Raw genomic sequence first — 23,529 nt, forward strand, 5'->3', positions numbered from 1 at the left:
CTTGGGAGTCGCTACAGACTATGATCGGATTGGGCTTAAACCCGATCTAAGGGAGATTTACTCTCCACCGGTCACCCATCATATTGCGGTGGTGGAGGAACAATGGGGCGATTCTTCCTCTATCTTGAGGACTAACTATGTCTGGATTCCTGACCTCTCCGAGCTGGATACCCGTTTACGGGAGGACATCACCCAAGCTCTGAACATAGAGTCAGGCGGCGGGCCAGACTTATCGGGCAACATCCCAGAACCCCAACTTCCAAGATTGGAAACTCCTCGGCCCCTGGGTCTCAGATCGGGTAAGGGTTCAGACTCAAATCCACCCACCCACCCAAGCATAGATGATATCTCCCACATCAGGCAAGAACCCCAGGAAGCAGTACATCATTATTGGCCCAGATTCCTCCTTGTGATGAACAAGGTTAAGGACTGTTGCGGGGAAGACACAGTCTCATTTTTCTGCAATAATTGCACGGACAAGGGAATCCTTAACGCCATAAGTCGCCGTGACATATCACGCTTTGCTGACTTGGCGTCCATTGTACGAAAGTATTGTGCGATGGAAAGCGCGTGGAAAACCGAAACGAAATTTTAGGATAGTCCGGCTCCGAATACACACCCAGTCCGAAGCAAAAGGGTGCACTATCATAAGACACCCAAGTTAATGACAAAGAAGCAAAAACCCTCTACAGGGCGTGGAACCGTATTGGAGGGATGGCTCAACGGACCCTGCAAAATTCATAGTACAGTGGATACCATACCAACACACAGCCTTAGAGCATGTTGGGTACTCCGGCAGGTGGCCAAAAGTGGTGAGGATCTTCTCATGCCAGATACCACAGAGCACCATCCCGGGGATAAAAATACGGTATTAACAGTCTTAGAGACCTTCGCATCAAATAATAGGCGCAAGCGAACACTCCGCAGCCTTGCCGAAATCTACCATGTGGCAGCAGTAAATCCATGGAGTGACACGGCTATTATCTTCAATGCCAGTGACGAACCCAAAATCCGAACAGCCCGAGCGCCAGCCGCACTGGTCCTCAGTCCAATTGTGGACGGCTTTTGACTCACCAAAGTACTCATGGACGGCGGTAGTGGATTAAACCTCATCTATGAGGAAACTCTTCAAACAATGGAAATAGACTGGAACTGCATTGAGCGAAGCAGCACAATCTTTAGAGGAATCATCCCCAGTCGGGAAGCACGTTGTGCTGGGAAAATCACACTAGATGTGGTATTCGGCACGCCGGAGAACTATAGGTCCGAAGAAAATACATTCCAAGTGGCCCCGTTTAGTAGCGGATACCACACCCTTTTAGGGCGGGAGGCGTTCACGATCTTCCTAGTGATACCCCATTACGGGTACATGAAGCTCAAAATGCCTGGGCCCAATGGAATCATCACTCTCGCTAGTGATCCGGACACAGCACTCTGCGCCGAAAACAAAACAGCCGCATTGTCCCTCGAGGCACTATCCGAAGCCTTCGTGGCCGAGGAATTAACTGCGCTGCGCTCCAAAGTGGACAGGGACGACGTGATACTTGACAAGAGATCCAAGTCCACCTCTTTTAAACCAGCGGATGAAATAGTCAAATTCCAAGTCCACCCAACGGACTCTACAAAAATAGCCTCCATTGGGGCACAATTAAACCCCGCGTGGACGCCGCACTACGAGAGTTCCTGCGTGAGAATTGGGACATATTCGCCTCGCATCCCTCAGATATGCCGGAAATCCCACGCGGGCTGGCCGAACACAGCCTTAATATTCTAAAGGGATTCAAGCCGGTCAAGCAGACTCTTCGGCATTTCTCTGAACCTAAGAGACAAGCTGAGAGGAACTAGCCAAGTTATTGGAGGCCGAATTCATTAGAGAAATAAAACACCCAGACTGGCTAGCAAACCTAGTGATGGTACCAAAGAAGGACAAATCCTGGCGCCTATGTGTCGATTTCAAGGACCTCAACAAGGCTTGCCCAAAGGATCCCTTCCCCCTCCCCCGCATCGATCAAATTATCGACGCTACCGCATGACACGATTCATTGTGTTTCCTCGACGCATACTCCGGCTACCACCAAATCAAGATGGCGGAGTCCGACCAAGCCACAATGGCATTTATCACACCATACGGCCCCTTCTGTTTCAACACAATGCCTTTTGGGCTCAAAAATGTCGGCACAACATATCAGCGCATGATTCAGACATGTCTGGAGAAACAGATCGGCAAAACAGTAGAGGCATATGTAGATGATGTGGTCATCAAAACCAAACACGTCGACTCCCTAATAGACGACTTGAGGCTCACATTCGACAACCTCCGAACATACGACATCAAGCTCAATCTGGAAAAATGCGTCTTCGGTGTACCAGCCGGAAAGCTCCTGGGCTTCATTGTCTCAAGTAGAGGAATTGAAGCAAATCCGGACAAAATCCGAGCTCTGTCACAATTGGATATCACAACGGACCTCAAACAAATCCAGAAATTAACCGAATGTCTAGCGGCTCTAAGCCGCTTTATCTCCCTCTTAGGAGAAAAGGCATTACCCCTTTATCGCCTCCTTCGGCGTACCGAACACTTCGAGTGGACGGATGCTGCCACAGCCGGATTAGAAGAAAATAAAAGCCATACTGGCAACCAACCCAATCCTGGCCGCGCCAAACATCGGCGAACCAATGCTGTTGTACATTGCGGCAACTCATCATGAGGTAAGCGCAGTGCTCGTCATCGAATGAGAAACGGACGGACATAAATTCCCCCTTCAAAGGTCGGTATATTATGTATCCACTGTCCTCACTCCATGCAAATCATGGTACCCACATTATCAAAAGATAGCCTATGCAGTATTCATGGCATCCCGGAAGCTGCGACACTACTTTCAAGAGTGTTCAATTACAGTAGCCTCGGAGGTGCCACTCAATGACATTATAAACAACCGCAACGCCACAGGCCGGATTGCCAAATGGGCCACTGAGCTCCTCCCGTTTGACATAACATACACACCCCGGCGAGCCATTAAATCGCAAGTATTGGCCGACTTTGTCGCCGAATGGACGGAAGCCGAACTCCCTAAAGAGTACGGCGCATACTCCAATTGGATCATGCACTTCGACGGCTCCAAAATGATGGCTGGTCTGGGGGCTGGCGTCGTCCTGACGTCCCCTACCGGAGATACAGTTCAATACGTACTCCAGATATTGTATACAGACTCCAACAACGCAGCCGAATATGAAGCCTTGGTACATGGTCTTCGGATGGCAGTTTCCATGGGCATTCAATGCCTGGAGGTGCGTGGTGATTCGAACCTCGCAATATCCCAAATAAATGGAGACTTTGATGCCAAGGATCCGAAAAAGGCGGCCTATCGCAACGCCGTCCAAAAGATGTCAGCTCGGTTCGAGGGGCTCGAATTTCACCATGTGGCTCGGGAAAACAATCAGGCGGCGGATATCCTCGCCCGCATCGGCGCAAATGCGATGCGGTCCCCCCAACATCTTTTTGGAGAGGTTGTTTAAGCCATCTGTGGTATGGGAAGGGGACACCGGTAACAATAGTCCGGACCCGGCCAAAATGCCCGATACCGCACACTCTGACATAATCGGAGGCTCTGCCACTGAAATAACACCTTCAGCCCACGTAATAATGGCCATCATCGCCCCGTGGACAGAACCATTCCTGGCCTATCTAACTAGGCAGGAACTCCCCAAGGACCAAAATGAGGCACGCTACATAGTGCGGTGATCTAAAGCCTACAGGGTCCACGAGGGAGAGCTTTATAAGAAAAGCACTACCGGAGTCCTTCAAAGGTGCATCTCCGAAGAGGAGGGGCGGAAGATTTTGGCAGAAATTCATGCCGGACTCGGCGGCCACCACGCCGCAGCCCGGGCCCTTGTAAGCAAGGCCTTCCATACAGGTTTTTATTGGCCGACGGCCCGGGTAGACGCACAGGACTTGGTCCAACGCTGCGTCGGTTGCCAGCTTTTTGCAAAGCAAAGCCACATGCCACCCACTGCCCTCCAAACAATCCCCATTACCTGGCCCTTCGCGGTCTGGGGGCTTGACATGGTTGGACCCCTTAAAGGGGGAACCCACAATAAAAAATACCTACTGGTCATGGTGGATAAATTCACCAAATGGATAGAAGCCAAACCTGTTAAAATGGTCGAATCCGGACCGGTGATAGACTTCATATCCGGGGTTGTACACCGTTATGGCGTCCCCCACAACATCATCACTGACAACGGCACGAACTTCATGGCTAACGAGGTAAAACTCTGGTGTAGCAACATGGGCATCAAGCTCAATTATGCTTCTGTCTATCACCCACAAACTAACGGCCAAGTTGAGCGAGCAAATGGTCTTATCATGAGCGGCATCAATCCCAGATTAGTGCGGTCCTTAACGGAATCTAACACGCACTGGGTAGAGGCTCTCGACTCCGTACTCTGGGGGCTGCGGACCACGCCGAATTGTACTACCGGATACACACCCTTTTTTATGGTGTACGGCACAAAGGCAGTTCTGCCTTGCGACATAATTCATGACTCACCTCGAGTGCGCATGTACGAAGAAAGAGAAGCCGAGCTCGATCGGCAGGGTAGTATGGACACCCTGGAGGAGGAGCGCGACGTGGCAAAAGCCCATTCCGCATTCTATCAGCAATAGGCTCAAAGATACCAAAGCAGAGAAGTACGGGCCAAAACTTATAACGTTGGCGAGCTAGTTCTACGCCTGCCGAAGAAGAAAAAGACCAAGATCGAGCCCAAATGGGAAGGTCCCTTCATTATTGACCAAGTTCTGACCGGTGGAGCATACCGTCTGCGGGATGCATTGAATAATCGACTTGAGCCGAACCCATGGAACGCAGCCAGGCTCCAAAGATTCTACGCCTAGCGCCGGACTCTATGTTCGTCTCCTTCCTCTGTCCACTTTTTGCACGTACATTATCTTTTTTTCTCTCTTTCTTTCTTTTATTGTTTCTCAAGACCTTCAAGGGCCAACTTGTGCCTTGGTTGCACACTATTGACGCGCTAACCGCGCTCATTATACATGGGGGCTTCTTACACAGAAGCTTAATTATTTATCTGGGCTTCATGCCCCGCACATGTGTTATCCTTACGCATGTACCTTTTCTTCACCATTATATGCATCGATATGACTTAAGTTTTGGCCAAGATGGGTTACCTGGCTCTTGTATTTATGCCCTACGTTCCTGTTAATTCGGCTAGGGCATAAGGGGAGCACCTCTGCGATTGTTACTGCCGGGTCAGCCGGATGTGTACCTCAGACTGGGTGAAGCTGAAAGCTAGTGTTCTTAAGGGAATATTCGGTCAGTGAACAAAAGATGACTTTTTTATTTTCCATATGTTCCCCCAGATGTTTTTGCATGCGTCTCCTGTCGGAGTCCGGACATGCACTTTAGGGCATGCGTACCCAGGGAAAGGAACCCTTAACGGAACTATTCTCCCTAGAAGATGTTTCTTACTATCCATGTAATATAACATAACTAGTTGGGTACTTGTCTGTTCGAGTACTAATGACCCCTACGCCTGGTTTCCATGCATACCCCGGTTCTTATATAACTGAGCGGGTATTCGGATACACTCCGGACTATCGGGTCCCGAGGTTGAAGCGAAAAGGTCCGCCATGACAAATGATTTATAATCCGGCTAGAAGGCATTATACATGTCAATTTAATTACATAGTCATGTAGACTGACTAAATTCCTCTTCTATACCATCCAACAGGCTGTCTAGCCTACAATCCTGTTGGGAATACTTTGCAGCCAATTCTACTTGCCCATATAATAAGCTAACGGGGATCTCTTTCCCATCGGCCCCACAGGTCTGACCTCGTCCATGTGGTTTGGGTCAGCCTTGGTATACCGCGTCTTCACCATGGCCCAGGCTTCCCTAGCACCTTGACGGCAGGCCGATATCTTCCATAATCGGAAGTGCCGCCATGCTCCCTTGAGCTTCTCCACAAGCTCTCCAATGCCTGCTGGCAGCGAGATGGATGGCCACAAGGCCTAGGCAATACTTTGCATCACCTGCTAAACTTGTTCGTGCAGTTGTGAGAGGTCGAGTAGAAGATCACACGCAGACCCGGGCATCTCCTCCGCGGGACGACCCGTCAGCATACCTGCATACATAACTCTGTCAGTCGGTTTCTTTGTTGTACTCTTCTAAGGGTTCGTTCAAGCACTTACTGAAAATGCCACGTTGAAGCCGCTTATTCTCCTTCACGGAGTCTGCAAGCTGGGCTCGAACATATTTCAGTTCCATGCTCAGCTTGGTATTGACATCTTGGAGCTTGTTTTTCTCCAGCATGACCTTAGTCAGCACACGTTCGCCAGCCTTTAGCTGTCGTACGACATGCTGGTCCGCCGGATTCTCTCCAGAGTCATCTGCAATATCTATTGTTAGATCTGCAGCCATGCCGCACACTATATGGTACCCATCATTCTTTGAAACAAATGTTACTAGCTGGGGACTTTTCAGGTTCCTTCAATAAGGCAACAGTGGCCCGAAGTTGGGCCTTGCATTCCTCCAGCTCCCGTGACAGTTGAGTATTCTTCTCTGTAAGAACCTGCACAATAAATGATCCTTAAATCAGTTGTGCCAACTGTTTCAAGTCTCAGGGGCTACTAATATATATACTCATCAAATTTTCTTACCCGTACATCCTTTACATACTGGCCCGTAGCTCTGGCTAGACCATTTTGAGCAGCACAGATGTATGCATCTCCTGAGTTGAATGCATCAAACGCCTCTAGGGAGAAACAAGCGTCACGGAGTATGGTCTGGCGACACCTATGATTCATGGCGCTCTCCACTTCAGAATTCGTAGCGGATATCTTATCTGCATCCTCTGTAGAAGGAGCATCCGACATGTGCCTCGTGTTAGCTTCCACCTCTGTGTCTGGCCCTGGAGCCCGACTGGTAGAGGCGTGATCGGCAACCTCTCCGGATATTGTCCGGCGAGCATTCTTCCTTCTAGGAAACACGGGTGTTATTATGATTTTAAAAATGACAACCACGGAGTGAGGTGTTGCATCATACCTCTGCGCCGGCGTCTCCGTCCGGACCGCCTTCCTTTTTAGCCTGTCCGACTTTGAAACCCCTTGTTGGCGAGTCGCCGCGGGCTCGGCATGGCGTCCCGAGGGCCTTCCCTATAAAACACCGTTTTTATACGGTAGGTGAAGTGCATAAAAGGAAATCATTTTCAAAGATTGGGACTCCGGTCTCATTTACCTGCGAGGCTGAGAGTAGGCCAGGGTAGTCGGCTATAATGGCCACCATGGCGTCATCACAGCTTAGCTGATAGAAAACCCTATCAATCAGCTCCACGAATATGTCCGGATCCTCTTTGAGGCCGGGGTCGAGGACCCGTTCGGGGTCCTCCGGTTGTGGAGGTGGGCTATTGATCTCCCCTACTGCCTTACGCAGTTCCTGCGATGAAACGGCAAGGTAAATATTTATCACGAAAACAAGGGTAGGATGGAAGTAAAAAGAGCGGAAGCTCACCCAGCTTCGAGGGTTGTTCATGGAGAATCCATCCCGCGGCTTGATGCGGAGGAACTCCTCTTCTTCCCCCTTATACAGATCAGATAGAACTTTTGCTAGAGCGGCAACTAAGTCCGGTCCCTTGCGCCCGCAGCGAGTGGCATCATCTTCCCCGTTGAAGTGCCACATGGGGTAGCCTCAATATTGAAGTGGCCGCACCCCCCGCATAATGCATATTGATATAACCTCGGTTATGGTCAGTCCTGATTTGGCCAACAACTTTATCCGGCCCATCAGGTAAAATACGTCTCTATCATCTTCCTCCTGTGGGCTCCGTGGGCGCCAGCTTAGGCGTTTCTTCAAAGGGGCGTTGTCAAACTCAGGAAGACCAATCCGGATGGGATCCGGGAGAGGAACATCCTCCATATAAAACCACTCCGAAGGCCAGTCCTCGGACGTCTTCTTCGGGGTACCGGATAGGTATCCGGTCCCGGCGATGCGCCATACTTCGGCTCCGCCCACTTGATATATTGATCCCCTCTGTGTACGGGGCACAATGCAGAACAACTTGTTCCACAACACGAAATGAGCTTCGCAGCCCAAAAACAGCTCGCAAAGGGCTACGTAACCAGCGATGTGCAGTATGGAGGCAGGGGTGAGGTTGTGCAATTGGAGGCTGTAGAACTCCAGGAGCCCTCGGAGAAAAGGATGGATTGGAAATCCGAGTCCCCTTAACAAATAGGGGACAAGGCATACCCACTGTCCCTTAGAGGGGTTGGGAAAGCTCTCCTCTTGCTCCCCGCCAGGCGAGCCCGGCTCGAACCGGGACCATACACGCTGGAGGGAGGAATCCCTGGGTATGTAGCTTCACTAATTGGCTGTGTGGGATGGAACACCTCTCCCAATGTCCAGGCTTGGGGCTGCAGGAGCGAGAGGAGGAGCTGCGCTGGCCGGCCATGTTGGGATGGATTTTTTCAGGCGTGCTCTCGCTGAGGGAGGATGGTGTGGTTTGGATCTGAGGATCCTCGTCTCTTTAATAGGCAGTTCATTCATATAGATGGGGTGGTAAATGTACAAGTGGAAGATGGCCATTATTGGATGCAGAAGCCAAGAAGCGCGACATTTACGAGAAGCCAGACACTATTTAACAGGTACTCAGAGTTTGAGGAGGAACCCACCTTGCAATGCCGAAGACAATCTGCGCACCGGACTCATCGTCATTGAAGCCTGGTTCGGGGGCTACTGAGGGAGTCCTGGATTAGGGGGTATCCGGACAGCCGGACTATATCTTTTGGCCGGACTATTGGACTATGAAGATACAAGATTGAAGACTTCGTCCCGTGTCCGGATGGGACTCTCCTTGGCGTGGAAGGCAAGCTAGGCAATACGGATATGTATATCTCCTCCTTTGTAACCGACCTTTTGTAACCCTAGCCCCCTCCGGTGTCTATATAAACCGGAGGGCTTTAGTCCGTAGGACAACATACAATCATACCATAGGCTAGCTTCTAGGGTTGAGCCTCTCTGATCTCGTGGTAGATCTACTCTTGTACTACTCATATTATCAAGAACAATCAAGCAGGACGTAGGGTTTTACCTCCATCAAGAGGGCCCGAACCTAGGTAAAACATCGTGTTCCCTACCTCCTGTTACCATCCGCCTTAGACGCATAGTTCGGGACCCCCAACCCGAGATCCGCCGGTTTTGACACCGACAATGCACTTTATATCAAAGTTTTTATTATACCCCTCTCAGATTCCTATCATATTAGGACTAATTTTATAACCAAAGGAAATTACCATGTTGTTTTAAAGACTCTCAAAATAATATAAGTGAAGTGCGAGAGTTCATCAATTTCTATAAAATAAAACCACCGTCGTGCTCTCAAAAAAATATAAGTGAAGCACTGGAGGAAATTTGCCTAGCTCAAAAGATATAAGTGAAGCACATAGAGTATTCTAATAAATCACGATTCATGCGTCTCTCTCAAAAGGTGTGCAAAGCAAGGATGATTGTGGCAAAATAAAAATCAAAGACTCAAATCATACAAGATGCTCCAAGGAAAACACATATCATGTGGTGAATAAAAATATAGCCTCAAGTAAAGTTACCGATAGACGAAGACGAAAGAGGGGATGCCTTCCAGGGCATCCCCAAGATTAGGCTCTTGGTTATCCTTGAATATTACCTTGGGGTGCCTTGGGCATCCCCAATCTTAGGCTCTCGCCACTCCTTATTCCATAGTCCATCAAATCCTTACCCAAAACTTGAAAACTTCATAACACAAATCTCAACAGAAAATCTCATAAGCTCCGTTAGTATAAGAAAATAAATCACCACTTTTGGTACTATTGTGAACTCATTCTTTATTTATATTGGTGTAATATCTAATTTATTGTAACTTTTCCATGGTTCACACCCCCCGATACTAGCCATAGATTCATCAAACTAAGCAAACAACACATAGAAAACAGAATATGTCAAAAACAGAACAGTCTGTAGCAATCTGGATATTTAGAATACTTCTATAACTCCAAAAATTCTTAAAAATTAGGAATACCTAAGAAATTTGTTTATTAATCTTCTGCAAGAATATTCAATATTTTATCATGCTTATGTTAAAAATGAGAATTGTTTTCTGCGGTGCAAAAATTTGTTTTTTAGCAAGATCAAATCAACTATCACCGTAAGTTATCCCAAAGGTCTTACTTGGAGCAAACACTAATTAAAACACAAAACCACATCTAACTATAGGCTAGATGAATTATTTAATGCAAAACAAAAACTAAAAATAAAAAAGAAAAAAAGAAAATTGGGTTGCTTCCCAACAAGCGCTATTTTTTAAGGCCCTTAGCTAGGCATTGATAATTTCGATGATGCTCACATGAAAGATGTCAATTTAAACACGGAGAGAGCATCATAGCATGTGAAAAACACATCTTAGTCTAACATATTTCCTATGCATAGGCATCTTATAGACAAACAAATTATAGAGGTAAGCAAAAATTAGCATATGCAAGGAACAAGAAAGAAACAATAGCAATCTCAACGTAACGAGAGTTAATTTAGTGACATGAAAATTTCTACAACCATATTTTCCTATATCATAATAATTACATGTACATATTCAAATTGAACAATATAGCTATTGCATAACATATTCTCTACATGATCCACATGCACGCAAAGTTGACACTCTTCCAAAATAGTGGGATTATCATAAAATAAAGCCATGACCTCTTCGAACCCACTTTTATCAAAAACTTCATAAGATTGAACATTATCCAAATGTGTGGGATCTAAAGTTGACACTTTTCCAAACCCACTTTCAGTATTATTGCAAACATTGTTATCAATCTCATATCCATCATGGGGCTTAAATAAATTTTCAAGATTGTAAGAAGGATCACCCCAATCATGATCATTGCAACAAGTAGTGGACATAGCAAAACTAGCATCCCCAAGCTTGGGGTTTTGCATATTAGTAGCACAATTGACATTAAGAGAATTTATAATAACATCATTTCAATCATGCTTTTTATTGAAGGAACTATCATGAATCACTTCATAAATTTCATCACAATTTTCGGATTCATGAATTTCAAGCAAAACCTCATAAAGATAATCTAGTGCACTCAACTCACTAGCAATTGGTTCATCATAATTGGATCTCCTAAAAAGATTAGCAAGTGGATGAGGATCCATAAACTCTTTGCTTCTGATTTTCAATAAACACACAGTTATATCAAGCAAATGAGCAAACAAACCAAGTAAGACATAAGGGCAAATGAAAGGGCGAACGGAAGAAAGGTAAAAAAAAGGCAAATCTTTTTGAAAATCATTTTAGAAGTGGGGGAGAGGAAAACGAGAGGCGAAAGGTAAATAATGCAATGCAAGAGATGAGAGTTTATGATGGGTACTTGGTATGTCTTGACTTGGCGTAGATCTCCCCGGCAACGGCGCCAGAAATTGGCAAGTTGACAAGAGACAAATCTTGACTCGACTTGGCGTAGTTCTCCCTGGCAACGGTGCCAGAAATTCTTCCTGCTACCTATTGAGCTTGCGTTGCTTTTTCCCTTGAAGAGGAAAGGGTGATGAAGTAAAGTATAGTAAGTATTTCCCTCAGTTTGAGAACCAAGGTATCAATCCAGTAGGAGACAACGCACAAGTCACCGAATATCTGCACAAACAATCAACAACTTGTACCCAACGCGATAAAGGGGTTATCAATCCCTTCACGCTTATTTGCAAAAGTGAGATATGATAGTGATAGATAAACAGTAAAGTAAATATTTTGGGTATTTTTGGTTTATAGGTCGGAAAGTAAAAGATTGCAAAGGAAGTAAATCAGAAACTAATATGATGGAAAATAGAAGATTATATGATGGAAAATAGACCCAGGGGCCATAGGTTTCACTAGAGGCTTCTCTCAAGATAGAAAATATTATGGTGGGTGAAAAAATTACTGTCGAACAATTGATAGAAAAGCGCAAAGTTATGACGATATCTAAGGCAATGATCATGAATATAAGCATCACGTCCGTGTCAAGTAGACCAACTCTTGCCTGCATCTACTACTATTACTCCATACATCGACCGACTCCTGCTAGTATCTAGAGTATTAAGTTCATAGAACAGAGTAACACATTAAGTAAGATGACATGATGTAGCGGAATAAACTCAAGAAATATGATGAAAACCCCATCTTGTTATCCTCGATGGCATCAATTGAATATGTGTCGCTTCCCCTTCTGTCACTGGGATCAAGTACCACAAGATTGAACCCAAAGCTAAGCACTTCTCCCATTGCAAGAAAAACCAACCTAGTTGGCCAAACCAAATCGATAGTTCGAAGAGACTTGAAAAGATATCAAATCATGCATATAAGAATTCAGAGAAGATTCAAATAATATTCATAGATAAGCTGATCGTATCCACAATTCATCGGATCTCGGCAAACACACCGCAAAAAGGTATTACATCGAATAGATCTCCAAGAACATCGAGGAGAACATGGTATTGAAAATCAAAGAGAGAGAAGAAGCCATCTAGCTACTAGCTATGGACCCGTCGGTATGAGGTAAACTACTCATGCTTCATCGGTGAGGCAATGGTGTTGACGTAGAAGCCCTCCGTGATCAAATCCCCCTCCGACAGGACACCGGAAAAAGGCCCCTAGATGGGATTTCATGGGTACAGAAGGTTGCGGCGATGGAAAAGTGTTTTCGTGGCTATCCTCATTGGTTTTGGAATATTTGAGAATATATAGGCAGAAGAAATAGGTCAGTGGAGTCGCGAGGGGCCCACAAGGGTGGGGCCGCGCCCTACCCCCTGGGCGCGCCCTCCGTCCTTGTGGCTGCCTCGTGGCTTCCCTGACTTGCACTCCAAGTCCTCTGGATGTCTTCTGGTCCAAGAAAAATCATTGTGAATGTTTCATTCCGTTTGGTATTCCTTTTCTGTGAAACTCTAAAACAAGGAAAAAATAGAAACTGGCACTGGGCTCTAGATTAATAGGTTAGTCCCAAAAATATATAAAATAGCATATTAATGCATATAAAACATCCAAAACAGATAATATAATAGCACGGAACAATAAAAAAATTATAGATACGTTGGAGACGGATCATGCGACGCCATAGATCGAGCTCTCTTTGCGGCTTCCACTACGGTGACCATCAGGGATGGGACTACTGCCTCCTTCTGGTTGTGTTCTTGGCTGGGAGGGAGACAACTATGTCTGGCCTACCCCAAGCTCTTCGCCAGATCCATCCGCAAGAACAGAAGCGTCAGAGAAGCCCTGCATGATGATCAGTGGATTCTCGACCTACGGCACAGTAACTACAACAACATCGCCCAACAAGTCGTCGAGTTGGCAAGGGAAATCAGGCAAGCTAACCTCAACCTGGAACCGGGAACCCTGGTCACGATCAAATGGAGGCTCTCTAGTTCGGGCATCTATTCTACGAGATCGACTTACAATTCCCAGTTCGACAACACCCAACCTTGCAACTTCAGAATGCTCATTTGTAAGATCTGAGCTCCGGCAAAATCAAGATTTTCCTTTGGTTGCTGCATCTTGACAGGCTATGGTGCAATGACCAGCTGCAGCAGAGAGGCTGGGAGAATGGATACTTCTGCCCCATGTGTCTACGCAACCTCGAGACCTCTTGCCACCTGATTTGGGAATGCCCGATCTCGCTGCAGGTCTGGAACATTGCGGCTGCCTGGACTGGGTGTAGCACACTAACCCAAGTAGTGTGGAGAATGGGTATGATGATGACAGATGGAATTCAGAGGATCATAGCTGTTGCAGATCTTGGACACAAGAAAGGCACACATACTATGCTCGCCCTCATCTCCTGGCATATCTGGTTGGAGCGAAACTCCTGCATTTTCAGAGGAAAGCAAGCTGATGCGAGGCACATTACATAAGCTTGCAAGCGGGACATGGGGCAATGGAGATTGACCGGCGCAAGATGCATTTAGTAGCCCTTTGGGGATGTGACGTGAGAGATTCCTATACGCTTGCTTAGATGGCCTGGAGCATTGCGGCTCTGGGATGGATGTAATTTTTTTCCTATTTCACCCTCATGATCGCTTGATCAACCCTTTGTCATCTCTCCCTCTACTAAATGAATGAAAAACCAGCTATGCTGGATGTTTCAAAAAAAACTTTTTCAATTAGGATCAGTCGATTTGTGGAGCACTGGATAATGATCGTGTGGCATCTGGACCTTCTGCTTCCTCCCCTCCCACACCGCCAAACGTGCCGCCGGCCGAACCACTGGCCATCACCACCCGCAGCCGCCTCACAGCCGCGCCCTCCCCGAAACCGCCCCCACCGCCAGTCTAGCTGCCACCCATGGCCATCTCTCTAGCCCCTCCTGTGATTGGATTTTTTTTTCTCTAGTGAAGTACGCCACCGCACCCCACCACCGCCCTCGCCCATGAACCCTAAGATGGATACTAGGGTGATGATGGCGAGCTCCTTCCTTCTCTTCGGCGAGGTCCTCTGATAGGTGGGAACCCGATGAACGAGTTCACGCCTGAGGGTGGCCCGATCTTCATGTCGTATGATCGAATCAGAAGGGATAACTAGCTGCAAGCAGCTGGGATAACTAGACCTATACCTGCCAATGTTGGATGCAACCCGTACGTTGGGGATGGCTGACTGAAGCTACAAGAACTCCGACTCACTGGCCAAACAATCGCAGAACCACAAACCATGACTAATCCACACAAAACGGCTGGAATCGTAGAGCACGAACTAGGGGGAACCAGAGGCTCCTTCTCGCGAATCCGAATGAACTCACAAGAGCAAAGGTAGCAAGATCTCTCGGATCTCTCTAGCAGTCTTGCTGCATAAGCTTGTAGCTGAATGATTTGACAAAAGGTTTCTAAGAGGATGGGGGATATGGGGTTTTATAGCAGGGACAACCCCACTTGGCTAGGTGTAAAAATTTCTTCAAAAGTAAGCAGATTTGCATGGCTTCCTTGGGGGAATAAGCAGTCAACTTTGGGAGTTGTTGGAGAGCTCCTTGGAAATTCGCGAAGCCTTGACAGCCTGGACACATTCCAGGAGATTGGCTAGAACTTTTGACTCAGAACTCGAAATGATGTGAGGTTTTTTGCATTGGAAATATAATTTGATGTAGCTTCTGGTGATGTACCCCTATGGCCCCGTCTCTCCGCCACATGGGTGTGGAACAACGAAACATCAGAGGTAAAAACTGACAGCATTAGCTTCACTTGAAACTTGTTATCTCCAAACTTGTTCCTCCAAACCGGTTGCTTCAAGAGCTCATAAGTTGTTGGATTTCTTCCATGTGATACCTAACTTCAACCAACAACAATGGGGATTAAAGCATAGTTGTGTCATCAAGGTTAAAAGGTAAACTTAAGTGAGCGTTCACCTGGTCATGTGTTTGCTTGATTCGACTTAGTAATTCTTTCCAACTAAAGTATGCACTTTTCTGAAATGTCATGTATGATGTACCCATGTGCTCATCATCCTCCCTTCTTCTTGCTTCATTCAAGAATTGACTGACCCTGAAGTCAAAAATCAGTCAACTGATACGTAGCTAAACAGAAAAATCTTCTTAATCAGAGATTGATAAATGCTCTGATGGTTAACATGAGTGTTTTGATTCAGAGATTAATGCTCTTTATTGACTGGTGATTTCTGGATGCAAACAAATCAAGTATACCTATAAGACTAGAATGTACACAACCAATATGAAAAAGAAAATTCCACAAGGGACAAGGTGAGGCGAACAACAACTGTTTGAACAACACGAACTTCATTGCCAATACAGGAATGATTTCTATTTGGATAACGATGATAATGCATGCAGGGATGGGCGTATTGGAGCTCTGCCTCCATGGAGGCCGAAATTTCATAGTTTCGAAAAAAATATGAAAAAACTTCTACAAGTAAAAAAGGATGTGACTGTATGTGCGTAAAATTTCAGGATGAAAATACCTTGAAATGTGGCATGTGCAAAAAACTCAAGGACTTTAAGGGTGAATAGTGCATCTACTAAAAAGCCTCAAATTTCATTTTTTGTGTAGCACTCATTTTAACGTAATAGTTCTGAAAATTTACACACTTGCACATTATGTGTCTAAGTATATGTGCATTTATTTTTCTAAAACGTGCAAATTTGAATTTTATAATTTCAAATTCGGCCTCTAAAAGGATCGAGAAGAGGTGTCTAGAGGGGGGTGATTAGACCCTCAACAAGCAAAAGTAGCAGTTTTTAAGTTCTTCAAGTTGAGGTGGAGTTTTAGCACAAGTTTAAGCATTCACAATACATTTCAAGCAAGCATGGCAAGAGTATGAGCAGTGGAAAGTAAAACATTGCATATGAAGGTAAAGGGAAGGGTTTGGAGAAGGCAATTGCAATGTAGACACAGAGATTTTTAGCATGGTTCTGATAGGTGGTGCTATCGTACGTCCATGTTGATGGATACTTCAACCCACGAAGGGTAACGGTTGCGCGAGTCCACAGAGGGCTCCACCCATGAAGGGTCCACAAAGAAGCAACCTTGTCTATCCCACCATGGTCATCGCCCACGAAGGGATTGCCTCAATTGGGTAGATCTTCATGAAGTAGGCAATCTCCTTGCCCTTACAAACTCATTGGTTCAACTCCACAATCTTGTCGGAGGCTCCCAAGTGAAACCTAACCAATCTAGGAGACAACGCTCTCCAAAATATAATAGATGGTGTGATGATGATGAACTCCTTGCTCTTGTGCTTTGATAATCCCCAAGTGCAAGAAATCATTGTAGAAATTTCCAAAGGTGGAAGTGATAGGTATGGAGTGTCGAACCCACAAGGAGCTAAAGGTAAGATCAATATTCTCTCAAGTCCTATCTGCCATTGATATGACTCTACATACACCGAACATTTGCTTTCATCCAGAAACGAGAAATAAAACTACGTTGTGGGTATGGAGAGGATAACTTTGCATGATATCAAAGAACTAAAATATAAAAATAGGTGTTGCCAATATAAATTTAAAATATATTACTATATATTATAAATAGTGAGTGTGGAATAATGATGGATCGGTTTGCGGAATTATCCTAGGCAATTGTTAACAAGATCGGTGGTCGTCATTGCAATTTTATATGAGGGAGAGGCATAAGCTAGCATACTTTATCTCCTTGGATCATATGCACTTATGATTGGAACTCTAGCAAGCATTCGCAACTACTAAAGATCATTAAGGTAAAACCCAACCATAGCATTAAAGTATCAAGTCCCCTTTATCCCATACGCAACAACCCCCTTACTCGAGTTTAAGCTTCTGTCACTCTAGCAACCCACTTTAAGCGAATCATGAATGTATTGAAACACCCTACAATAGGAATCATTCACGTGTGCGCGACACGGTAGGTACCATAGGACAACACCAAAATAAACCATACAACTCAAACCAATCTATATCATCAATCAACCCAAAGACAAAAAATCCACTCAAAACATCATAGGATGGCAACATATCATTGGAGCATAATATGTGGCATAAATCACCATGTTCAAGTAGGGATTACAGCGGGGTCTGGGAGAGTGGACCACGTAATAGAGATGAGGATGGTGATGTTGATGAAGACGATCACCGCGGTGATGATTCCCTCGATGGCACTCTGGTGCCACCGAGAGAGAGGGGGAGAGGTTCTCCCCCTTGTGTTTCCTCCTCCATGGCCTCCCCCTAGATGGGGAGAGGTTCTCCCTCTAGTCCTTGGCCTCCATGGTGATGATGGCCCCCTCCGGGATCCTCCTCCATGGCCTCCAGTGATGATGGCCCCCTTCCGGCAGGGTGCTGGAGAGGGCCTAGATTGATTTTTCATGGCTACAGAGGCCCGCAATGGCGAAACTCCTGATCTAGGTTTATTTCTGGGGGTTTCCATATTTATAGAATTTTTTGGCGTCGAGAACAAGTCAAGGGGGTCCACGAGGAGCCTACAAGACCGGAGGGTGCGTCCTCCACCCTTGTGGAGGCCTCGTGGCTCTTGTGGCCCAACTATTTTGCTTCGGGGGCTTCTTCTAGTCCATAAAAAATCATCGTAAATATTCAGGCCATTTGGACTCTGTTTGATATTCTTTTTCTATGAAACTCAAAAACAAGGAAAAACGGAAACTGGCACTGGGCTCTAGGTTAATAGGTTAGTCCCAAAAATCATATAAAATAGCATATCAAACTCCAAGATAGATAATATAATAGAATGGAACAATAAAAAAATATAGATACGTTGGAGACGTATCAAGCATCCCCAAGCTTAATTCCTGCTCGTCCTCGAGTAGGTAAATGATGAAAACATAATTTTTGATGTGGAATGCTAGCAAGTGCACAAGTTTGATCAATGATAGTTTCAATCACTTTTTTTATCATAGTTATGTATCATAATAGTAGCTCATCTCATAAAACTTCTCATGATCAAATAGCAAGCTATTCACTAGTTAAAGTATAGACCATAAAGTCTTGAAAACTAGCAACCTATGTTTTTAGTCATCAAACAATTGCAATTCATCTTATTTTCAGGAAGGGTATATGTAAGGGCTTTGATTTAGAAAATCCCACATACTCAACTATCATATAGTATTCCATGATTGCTAACACTCAAAGCATATTTTTAGAACAAATAGCATCCGTCAAACACAAAGAAAAGATAGGGGCTTAATGTTTCGTCTCCCAACTTATTTATTATATAGATAATTGTCAACAATAATAATTCATGATCAAATATATTTGAATGGCCATATATGCTTGGACCTTTCCCCACCACATGATGTTTGCCAACTAAAGAATAATTGAGGTTGAAATAGGAAGGGATACTATTGACTTTTGCATAAAAGTAAATACATAAAAGTAAAAGATAGACCCTTCGCAGAGGGAAGCGGAGGTTGTCATGCGCTTTTAAATGTTAGATGTGCAAACCCTTAATGCAAAGGAACGTCACGTTGTATTTCCCTTTGTGATAGCAACCTTTATTATGCCGTTCGTCGCTTTTATTTCTTTACCACCACAAGTTCGTACAATGTTTATTTTCCCTTGCAATAAAAGATCATACATATTTAGGAGCAATTTTTATTGCTTTTTGCACCGATGACAACTTACTTGAAGGATCTTATTCAATCCATAGGTAGATATAGTGGATAATCATGGCATGAAACTGGTTTTAAGGGTTTTGTATGCACAAGTAGTATCTCTATTAGTACAAAAAATTTGGCTAGCAAAAGATCCTAAGCAAGCACCACATGTTAGAGGATCCATAACAATATAACTTCTATGAAAATAGACCCAAACATAACTCATTACGTTGTCTTCCTTGTCCAACATCAACTAATTTGCTCAAGTTTCTAAATAATTAATGGGGCTCACAATAATATAATATTGAGGGAGTCCTATATTAGGGGGTCCTCGGACAGCCGGACTATATCCCTTGGCGTGACTGTTGGACTATGAATATACAAGTTTGAAGACTTCGTCTCATGTCCGGGTGGGACTCTCCTTTGCGTGGAAGGCAAGCTTAGCAATTCGGATATGTAGATCTCCTCCATTGTAACCAACTCTGTGTAACCCTAGCCCCTCCGGTGTCTATATAAACCGGAGGGTTTAGTCCGTAGGACAACAACAATCATACCATAGGCTAGCTTCTAGGGTTTAGCCTCTCCGATCTTGTGGTAGATCAACTCTTGTAATACTCATATCATCAAGATCAATCAAGCACGAAGTAGGGTATTACCTCCATCGAGAGGGCCCGAAACTGGGTAAACATTGTGTCCCCCGCCTCCTGTTACCATCCGCCTTAGACGCACAGTTTGGGACCCCCTATCTGAGATCCGCCGGTTTTGACACCGACATTGGTGCTTTCATTGAGAGTTCCACTGTGTCGTCACCATAAGGCTTGATGGCTCCTTCGATCATCGGAAATGATGTGATCTAGGGTGAGGTTTTTCTCCCCGGACAGATCTTTGTATTCGGCGGCTTCCCACTGCGGGCCAACTCGCTTGGCCATCTAGAGTAGATCGAGAGCTACGCCCCTGGCCATCAGGTCAGGTTTGGAAATTTGAACTATACTGCCGACATCCACGGAGACTTGATCTTCGACGGATTCAAGCCCGCGTCAGGTGCGCCGCACAGTCACGACGGGCATGACTTAGCTCTGCCGCCGGACAGTGTTCGGGAGATCACACTTGTGGCGACTCCGACCCTTGATCCGGAGCAGATCGCGCCGTCCGAGGACGGGTGGATGGACCCCTCCCCGGAGGCCACACACTCAGCGGCGATAGAGCCGAATACTGACTTCACCTCCTACGAGACCTATGTTCCTGGACCCTTGGATTCGTACCCGGCCATGATCTCCGAACCGCCTGCGTTCGTGCCTATCGAATCCGATTGGGCACCGATCATGGAGTTTACCTCCGCAGATATCTTTCAGCACTCTCCCTTCGGCGACGTGCTAAACTCATTACGGTCTCTCTCCTTGTCAGGAGACCCTCGGTCGAACTATGTCCATCTTGAGTGGGAAGAGGACGGCGAAAAAAATCATTCCCCACCCACCACCCACTTAGTAGCCATTGTCGACGACTTAACCGACATGCTCGATTTCGACTCCGAAGACATCGACGGTATGGACGACGATGCGGGAGACAAACAGGAACCATCGCCCACAGGGCGCTGGACTGCCACCTCATCGTATGATATATACATGGTGGACACCCCCAAAGAAAGCGATGGCAATAAGGCAACGAAGGATAATCCCCCCGAGAAACAATCCAAGAACCGGCGTCATCGGTGCCGCTCTAAGCCCCGCCATAGCAAAAACAGCGATACCGGCACAGGAGACAATAACGCTGCAAATAGTGTCGAGCACGAAGACAACCCCCCCCCCCCCAGCCAGGCTTTGAGCAGGAGGATGGGCAAGCCAGCCCTAAAGAACAGGCAGCAGACGTAGAATTAGAGGATGACAATTAAATGCATCTCTCCGAAGACGAGGTGAGCCTCGGCGATGAATAATTTGTCCTGCCTGAGGATCCCGTCGAACAGGAGCGCTTCAAGCGCCGGCTTATGGCCATAGCAAAAGGCATGAAGAAAAAGCAACGACAACTTCAAGCTGAGCAAGATCTGCTAGAGGATAGATGGACTGAGGTCTTGGCAGCCGAGGAACACGAACTCGAGCGCCCAATCAAAAGTTTCCCAAAGCGCAGGTTGCTACCCCAACTTTAAGAGGAAGCATTAAAGCCTGCGCTTCCAGCGTATGATGCGGCAGACAGGCCACCTCGTAGCCGGGACAAAGTGGCATATAAGCCCAAAGTCCAGCCCGCACCCCGTCGCTAGTCAAACAAAAATAGCAAAGCCCAGGGTAACATGTAGGACCTGTGAGACGTATTGGAAAACAAAGCAGGACACAAACGATCGATCTTCGGATCACGAGGGCACGCCCCAACACATGACGACCACTGTCATGCCGGATATACTAAAAGCAAATCCGGCCGGGCCGAACACAGCAGACAAGACTAGTACAAACTGCATCATGACATAGCCCGGCACAGAGGCGCCGCACACCCCCTATGCTTCACTGATGAAGTAATGGATCATGAATAACCAAAAGGGTTTAAACCCGTGAACATTGAATCATACGATGGTACTACTGACCCTGCGGTATGCATAGATGATTTCTTCCTCCACATTCACATGGCCCGCTGGGATGATCTACACGCTATCAAGTACCTCCCATTAAAACTCAAAGGACCAGCTCGGCATTGGCTAAATATCTTGCCAGCAAATTCCATCGGAAGTTGGGAGAACCTGCCAAACGCATTCCTGGACAACTTCCAGGGCACTTATGTGCGACCACCGGATGCTGATGATTTAAGTCACATAACACAACAGCTCGGAGAGTCAGCCAGGAAATTTTGGACTCAGTTTCTAACCAAAAAGAACCAAATTGTGGACTATCCGGATGCCGAAGCCCTAGCGGCCTTTAAACATAACATCCGTGACGAGTGGCTCGCCCGACATCTCGGCCAAGAGAAGCCAAAGTCCATGGCAGCCCTTACGACACTCATGACCCGCTTTTGCGCGGGCGAGGATAGCTGGTTGGCCCGTAGCAACAACACAACAAGCAACCTTGGCACATCGGAGGCCAGAGACAGCAATGGCAAGCCACGTCGCAATAGATACAAGCGCCGCAACGACGGCGATAACGCTGAAGACACGACAGTCAATGCCAGATTCAGTGGATCTAAATCTGGTGAGCGAAAAAAGCCGTTCAAAAGAAACAATCCGGGCAAATCCAGTTTGGACCGCATACTCGACCGCTCGTGTCAAATTCACGGCACCCCCGATAAGCTAGCCAACCACACCAACAGAGAATGTTGGGTGTTCAAACAGGCCGACAAGTTGAATGCCGAAAGCAAGGAAAAGGGGCTGCATAGCGATGACGACGAGGAGCCCCAGCCGCCGAACACAGGAGGACAGAAGAAATTTCCTCCCCAAGTGAAAATGGTGAACATGATGTACGCAACCCATATCCCCAAGAGGGAACGAAAGCGCAGTCAAGGACGTCTACACGATGGAGCCAGTCGCCCCAAAGTTCAACCCATGGTCTTCTTGTCCGATCACTTTTGATCACAGGGCCACCCCACTAGTATCCGTCATGGCGGTTCTGCCGCATTGGTCCTTGATCCTATTATTGATGGATTCCACCTCACTTGAGTCCTTATGGATGGTGGCAGTAGCTTGAACCTGCTTTATCAGGATACGGTGCACAAAATGGGTATAGACCCCTTGAGGATAAAACCCACAAAAACCACCTTCAAAGGTGTCATACCAGGTGTAGAGGCCTGTTGCATGGGCTCAATCACACTGGAAGTGGTTTTCAGATGTCAGGACCCCGATTCTAAGTCACACCGATCTAGCCTGTAACACCTCATATCACTTTGCAGCCTCACTTAGGTATTCCCACGGGTGTCGCCTTACCATGGCCCGGGACCGTTTGCGCCTTTTGGCTCACGTATATGATAGTGTCGCTAGCATCCATATGACAGAGAACCCGGGGCGACATGACTAGTCGTGAACCCAAAGTGGCACTAACTTATAGGGACATGCATACATGAATCAACATCGAGCATGTCGATCGGCAAGATGTGAATCCGGGTTGTAGCACTGGGCTAACAGGGCTCCAGGAACCCGGGCTGTAGCAGGCTGGCAGGACTCCGAATGTCACCGAGTGACATTTCCCCGAAGGGACAGACACAGGAACAAAGTGAATCACATGCCGGCCAGTCAAGTGCTCCAAAGCAGTAGTGCTGGGCTAGCAGGACTCTGGTGAACCGGGCTGTAGCGGACTACTATGGCTCATGGAAGCACAAGACTACATTTCCCCATAAGAGAGGCTACCAAGGATAAACAACTAGGTTGCCGGATCCCACACATACCAAGCATTTCAATCATACACACAATATGCTTGATATGTGTAAATACAACATGGCATCACAACATAACTCTACGA

Source organism: Triticum dicoccoides, chromosome 5A (genome assembly GCF_002162155.2).
Source record: "Triticum dicoccoides isolate Atlit2015 ecotype Zavitan chromosome 5A, WEW_v2.0, whole genome shotgun sequence".
Taxonomy (NCBI): domain Eukaryota; kingdom Viridiplantae; phylum Streptophyta; class Magnoliopsida; order Poales; family Poaceae; genus Triticum; species Triticum dicoccoides.